Raw genomic sequence first — 6,000 nt, forward strand, 5'->3', positions numbered from 1 at the left:
GACTGTGTACTTAAAGCTACACCATGTAACTGTCATGTCTGACCTGAGATGCAAACCCGGTTCCCCCACGCAAGTGCCGACCTTTTCACCACTAGAGCCTGCGTGCCTGCTTGCTCAGGGGAGAGACGTTTTATTTTGAACTTCAGGCAGTAGTTGTCAACCAGTAGTGGTCAAACCCGACCACAGGATAAACATTCCTCAGTAGAAGAGCAGGGTGACTCAATTATCACCTCCTCAATTGTGTGAGTTAGATCAGTGCATGGTTCTCGACCTGTGGGTTGGGGACCCCCAAATTATTTTGGCGGGTCCCCAGATGATTAACTTAATGTGCAACATTGTTTTCTCCAAAATAAGGTTTAAGTGTATAGAGGGCAGGTATCTGCACATTTCTAAAGTGACAGTTTAAGGACATTTTATACATTGGTCAAATTGTCAAATATTAGAGGCAGAAATTGTGAAAATAGCTGCTATTTTCACAATAGAACCGTGTTATACAAAATGTTATGCCTCAACTCTTAGTGCTAGTAGGGTGGGGGGTCCCCAGTTAAAATATGATTATTTTAGGGGTCGCGGCTTGAAAAGGTTGAGAACCACTGAGTTAGATTATTGTATATTGCTCTACCAATACAGATTAGTAAAGAAAAAGAAAATGAAAAAAATAAATCACAAAAACAAAAGTTACACAGTGTAGCTTTAATGGCACAGAATGCATCAGAACTACAATTTCTATGGTCCATTTTAAGACCACCCTCTGGCGTAGGTCTGTAGCAGAGCGTTTTAGAAATGGCGATAGAAAGGGTACTGTGAGTATAGAATAGTGACAGGTGCGGTGATTTGTGTCGGGCTGTTATCATCACCGATCTGGTGTCTGCAGCCGGATGGATTTTTATCATTTATCAGATTCATAAAGCTTATAAAGTAAAGTGGTTCTGGGTTATATGATGAAATGATACATTTCTTCAGTACAGCAGGATGTTAAGGAACACATACTGTACTGGGAGGTTGAAACTCAAGATAGATTGAAATAACAGCTTGGACTTGGACCGCTGTGGCCCACGGCACATGCCTTCTAAACGTTAGTTTGTGCTCTTGTGATTTGCCAAATATCGGCATGGAGGATTATGGGTATTGTAGTACGATACAAAATGCGTCTTCTCACAAATTAAATTGAATAATTTACCTTTGTTGTAACTGTAAAATATTGAGATAATAACTCTGTCAAAGCTTATGAACCTATACACAATGCAGTTTGACTGTAATTACTGCTAGTATGACTTTCAATGGGATACTATGGGGAAAATCACAGTGAAACCTTACTGTCCATGTCTATGATAGAAACACATGAGTATTTGGGGCCTGTGTTTTCACAGGCCCCACTATTAATACAGTATGGCCAACCGAAGCGTCAGACTGAAGCTGTCACAGGGAGAGACAGGGATAGAGCTCTCACAGGCTTTCAGCCTCTCTTCATTATGACAGATTAAACGTGTTAAAATGATTTCATTTTAAATCAGTGTTTTCACATGACAGCCCCCTGGTTTAATTGCGAAAGGACTTTGGGGTCACGGCTAAGTGCATCGCAGCTGTTTTCACTAACTCTTTACAGCACACCTGCCTGGAGTCGCACCGTTGAAGGGAATGCACCGGGGAGGCCGTGTGCATGTGGTCAAGTGCGGAATAATGTAAATTACACCACACCGGTATGCGATTATAAGGACCCTATTGTTAAACAGACAACCTGCCTTTCAGAGCTTATTAACCTTCAAAGACCTGGATTTGAACCACTTTAACCATTATTTTATGATTTAACCATTGAAAAATAGCAGATATACAAGCTCACAGCGCGGCACCGAGTGCCGCGCTGCAAGCTTGTAGATCTGCTATTTTTGAAAAATCGTGAAAATGTGTGCAAGTCTTTGAATATCTTTTATCCGATCTTTGACCCGGCTTCTAAATCCTTCCTCTAAATCAGCTGTTCTCAAACTTTTTCTTGTCAAGGACCCCCAACATTACAGGTATTTGGCCTCGGACCCCCATCTCAAAATATGTTGTTCCAGGGACCCCCAGAAGCAAATATTTGAGTTACAAATGTTCGCTTTTAAATAGATATATTCAAAGACTTGCAAAAACAAATCATGATTTTCCAAAAAATAGCAGATCTACAAGCTCACAGCGCGGCACTCGGTGCCGTGCTGTGAGCTTGTATATCTGCTATTTTTCAATAGTTAAAGCATTCATCTGCTATTTTTCAATAGTTAAAGCATTCAATAATTCTAGACCTAAACGGCTTAATATATTCATGCTTAGGTTTCCACTCTCCAGAGTATATCTAAATAGTAAGCAGATGCTGCTTAAAAACAGCCAATTCATCAGTGTATTGCCAGGGTAACAGTGTGAGGGGGCAAAGCGGACAAGGTGTTGAGTCTGTCTTAGCGAGGGAGTCTCTGCATGTCATACAATTCCCTACTGTTAATGGCATAAGTGACCCTTTTATCATAACATCAATATTACAGGGACCCTGGTAGGTGGTGTGTGTGTGTGTGTGTGTGCGCGCGCGCGCGCGTGTATTTGTTGGAAAAGGGGTTGTGTCTATGCCACACGTCCCAACAAACAGAGCAGAACCCCGGGCCAAAATAGCATTCAGCGAGCTTGACTCCCGGGCCGCGTATACGGAGGGTTTTCCTTCAAACAGCAGCTTGCCGCCCCGGTCTCGCACGACGTGTCCGTTTCCTATAGCTCAACCTTTTATAGGCCACGTTCGGCTGGTAAAAAAAAAAAGAAAAGGCAATTTGACATATCGTCTCGTGCACACACTGGCCTGAAGGTGCATCTGGAACGCTCTGTAGGGGCTGCATGCATAGGGAGAATACGTGGTTCAGTCGGCGAGAGCTGAAACTAGGTATTTGTACACGTTGGGCTCCTGAAGCCTAATTTATCGTCGTTGTCGGGTGAAAACCTTGTCCAAAACCGCTCGTTTTTGCATTTATTATTTTAAAAATGATTTAAACTAGTGAAAACAGTCGATCTGCAAGCACGGCGACGACGCCTCGCACCGTGAGGCGTTGTGTGCTTGTAGATCTGCTGTTTTTACTACTTTTGCGAAAAAATGTACACATTTGAAACTTGGAGATACGAGGTTTCCACCCGACAACGACGTTATGCAATACTTCCTCGCATGGCCATGCCGCTTGTCCAATAATGCAGATTTTGTAAGCGCAGAACACTACACGGCTCGAGACAACGCATTGCTGCATGTGACAAAGTAATTCGTCTTTAGGATGTGTGCCGTTACATGAGAGGGCATCATGCTGCTCCACTGCTACCAAAGGCAATGGTTTAGATTTTGTAATTTCTTAGCCTTTGTCCCTCCCTGTTCTAAGACACATGTAGGAAGCCTTCGAGACTGCTAGCATCTCCGTCACACACACACACGCACGCACGCACGCACGCACGCACGCACACACACACACACACACACACACACACGCACACGCACACGCACACACACAGTCTTATATGTGCGCCCCGGACCATAATTTGATTTCACATTTTCACCTTTTGATTGCATACTTAACATGCACGGCCAAGAGAACTATTTCCAGGCATGTTATATTATTATTTTTAATTTATACTTCTTGAATTATTAGATGGGCGATTTGTTCTTTCATTATACGCTCTAATCAAACGCGTTTCCTTTCATTTTTCCTCGACATGTGCCAACTGCCAAGGTTTTATTAAAACATGAAACTGTTACCCAACAGTGACTGGATATTCACTTGATGTTGATGTTATTTTTTTTTCCCCCCTTGTGTATGCTTTTTGTTTTGTTTTTGTATATCAAAAGGGAGTACATCTCCGGCGGATCTTTTTTAGTCAAATCAAATTATGGCTGAAGATGAAGATTGTGCGTGGCTAAGACAGAAGAGAGAACTTGATTTTGTTGTTGTTTATAAAACTGTCATACTTTACAACGGAACATGCATAAAGAACGGGAGATTGTGATGTGATCACACATCATAGTTGTTGTCGTTTATCACAAATATTCCTATTTCACACATGGATTTACGTGACAACTCGCCGTAATTGATTTGGAATGAAAAGAATCGTTGTAACAACTTCCAAGTGTGTCATTTAACAACACTATTATGTGCCGAAAGCTACAGTTACAGTTGCTGGCTGGCAGCCATAGCAGAATGTCCTCTGCATCTGCCTTGCTGCTTTGGTAGTGCTACTCGGTATAACCTCTTCCTGTTTTTAATGAAGGAATTGGAAGAAGTGAACAGAAACACTGCAACAGGATACTTGTGTTCCAACCAGGGGTCATCGCCATGTTGGCTTGTGGTGGACATTTTTGTCAAAGATTTCATTTTTTTTTGCCACGGACGAAATGTGGAACAATACCAGAAACACACGAAGAGATAGTCCTGAATGATCATAACAGGTCTGTAACTCTGAGAGTGTACAAATGGAACTTAAATGGTACACTCACAGAGTTATAGGGGTTCTTGCAAATAAAACGTTTGAGAACCACTAGTAGTAGTGGACTCATAATGTGCCATAGTGTGATAGTAAATCAGTATCACATATTCTGGAGGTTCAGTAATTGGCTATTATCATCAGAAATAACTGTGTAAAACAGAAAATCTAAAATTTGCCACGGACATGACCAAGTCTTTGCACGCACTTATTTGTCCATGTACGGGCGTCGGACATATTGATGATGACCCCTGGTTCCAACGAATCCTGCTGCGGTCTGGCTTTTTATCTGAAAAAAAAAGAAAAGAAGAGGAACTTCTTCAATGGCTTTTTACCTGTACATTTGTTCCCTTGTGATTTTTTGTATTTCTTCTCCTTGTCCCTTTAGGGTGATCACAGCGTGTGTGCTGTGTCCATGCAAAGGCTTAGCGACAGTCGAACAGGTGAATTATGGCCAGCGCCTGTGAAACTGACCCACCATTGTAGTGTTATTAAGCAGGGCCATCCCATTCCATTGTCTTTTAGCTACTAACCCGTCAGCCAATAGTATATGACTTGTGTTCATTGTATTTGATGTGAATGAGGAGGCAGGGGGATGCTGTTTGCGGTGCATGCGCCGGGCACGCAAACACAGTATAAATCACCTGTAGAACGGTATAAAGGTGCCATTTTGGACGGTGATGGTGCTTTGGCCAAACGGAAAGCCCCGAGATATGATAACGTAGTTTCATAATAATGTTGTTGTCGGGTGGAAACCTTGTATGTCCAAAACTGTTTGTTTTGTATTTATCATTTTAAAAATGATTTAAACTAGTGAAAACAGCCGATCTACAAGTACACAACGCCTCGCACCGCGAGGCGTTGTGTGCTTGTAGATCGGCTGTTTTCACTACTTTTGTGTGACGGCCTTGTATGATGAAGCAGGGTTTGCTTAGCGAAAACATGTACAAATTTGAAATTTGGAGATACGAGGCTTCTGCCCGACAGTGATGATAATTTGGTTATGACTTTGCCTCTAACAGAGTGAAGTATGTGCAAAGCCCTGACTTTTGAAAACTAGTTCCCAGCAGCTGCAATATTTCCATTTTCTTTCCTATTTTTATTAGTGCTTGCTATTGTGATTTGTGGAAAAAAATCAAATAAAAAATGAATAAATCAGGTGATCAGTTCAACCATAAGGTTTTATTAAGCTGCCATAACCCTGCCTACCTTCTTTGTTGTCATCGAATATGTTTTATTGTCTTAAAAAAAAAAACATTTATATTTGTAACATCATTAAGTTTATTTTTATCCTTAATAAAATTGGAAAACAAACATATGATTGAAATGGTTATGCACACTGTATCCCTGCAGTATGTAATGGAGTATCATACTAAATAATAACCACTTTGTTATATAAACTGATTTCCGAAAGCTGTGTGTCTCTCTCTCTCTCGTTTATTGGCGAAAGCCGGCATTTATGCATTCACCCCGGCGACTCTCGGGCGCATAAAAATCATTCTTTATTGACTCCCGTTTTGCCGT

The sequence above is a fragment of the Nannobrachium achirus genome (genome assembly GCF_963921795.1).
Source record: "Nannobrachium achirus genome assembly, chromosome: 17".
NCBI lineage: Eukaryota > Metazoa > Chordata > Actinopteri > Myctophiformes > Myctophidae > Nannobrachium > Nannobrachium achirus.